At 40.8% G+C, this 1,344-nt stretch overlaps 1 protein-coding gene across 1 annotated transcript in view; it reads left to right on the top strand.

Moving 5' to 3' along the window:
• The window catches only part of vstm2b (V-set and transmembrane domain containing 2B), a 23,903-nt gene that overhangs the window by 3,624 nt on the left and 18,935 nt on the right, over window positions 1-1,344 (top strand). The gene's annotated exons all lie outside the window — the stretch shown is intronic.

Below are 1,344 nucleotides of genomic sequence, written 5' to 3'. Positions count from 1 at the left end.
ATAATAATAATAATAATAATAATAATAATAATAATAATAATAATAAGTCATACTTAATACCACTGACTTTCTGCACTTCAGAATAACATTATGTCCATACAATCTTTCATTTGGCCATCATTAATCATTAATTAATCATCATTAATGGTGGTGTGCGTGGACGCAGCGGCCCCTTCAGGAGACACCGAGAGTGAACGTTTAGTGTCTTGTTTATCCCACACGTGCATTTCGCAAAACTTACTAATTAAATGATCTTGAAGAAACGCTCTCTCATCTTGTCTGTACTACTGTGTATGTACAGCAAAATGACAATAAACCTGATTTGATTTGATTTGATTTAGTCTTTGGAACTAGAGACAGAAAAGTAGTGCTATGTGTTAGTTGCCTGCAGGAGTATGTGTATTGTCCACATACCATTGATCTTTGCACCAGCAGCAGTTGTACGTACATGCTCCTGCCAATGTACTGGTTTTATTATGACATACCACAAAAATATTGATCTCCCTCAAACATATTTACATGCTGCATGTGTCATCTCAAAACATGTGCTCACCCAGCTTTTCATCACCTGTGCATGTGCTCCTGCCGCACCTTTGACAGACCTTTCAAATCTCTGTAAATCAAGGGAGCACTTTTGTTGACTTGTGTGTGAATGTGTAACACCTATTTATAACTACCTCTGCCAGCAGCTTGGCAGATGGTAAGGGGAGGGATGGGAGGGGTGGGGAGTTGTAATCTACCTCCCCATAGCTCTTCTCCCTGCCCCAGTTCTGTTCGATGAAGCATACTTGTGAATAATTAAAACTCATCGAAGTCTACAGGAGGCTTGTCAGGCATGCTGCTGACGCAGAAAGCAGCCAGTCTGGACTGTATGAGAGACTGTGTGTAGGACTGAGACATGCAAGTACCACGTGCTGATATATAGAGCCTGAGCTTTGGATGATTCTGAGCATTTATTCTTCCATGTGCCTGCTTTATGTAGCTAAATGTCAGGGGTTAAACAGAGACACTGGAGGTATTAGAGCTGATATCATGTCTGCTGTTCTCTGTGAGTATACGGAGTCCTTTTGGAAGAGTATCACTCCACTGTTCTCACAACTTTGATCACTCATTCAGAGGCTTCTAACGGGGACAAGGGAGAGGGCTTTATCAGCTGTGATGCTGCTGCTCCTATATGGATGTGTAGCCTTTCATTAGAAATGTCTGCCATGGTCTGCCAAGACCATCAAAAGCTGCGTTTTTCAGTAAAGCAAGATCAACTAAAGACTTTAAAAAGGCATTAATACTTTAAGAATATGTCCTAATACCAAGTCCTTGATCCTACTGTGACAGTGATTTCCAATT

The sequence above is a fragment of the Stegastes partitus genome, unplaced genomic scaffold (genome assembly GCF_000690725.1).
Source record: "Stegastes partitus isolate 25-593 unplaced genomic scaffold, Stegastes_partitus-1.0.2 Scaffold2191, whole genome shotgun sequence".
In the NCBI taxonomy this organism is placed as follows: domain Eukaryota; kingdom Metazoa; phylum Chordata; class Actinopteri; family Pomacentridae; genus Stegastes; species Stegastes partitus.
This window is presented reverse-complemented; position numbering and strand designations above follow the sequence as displayed.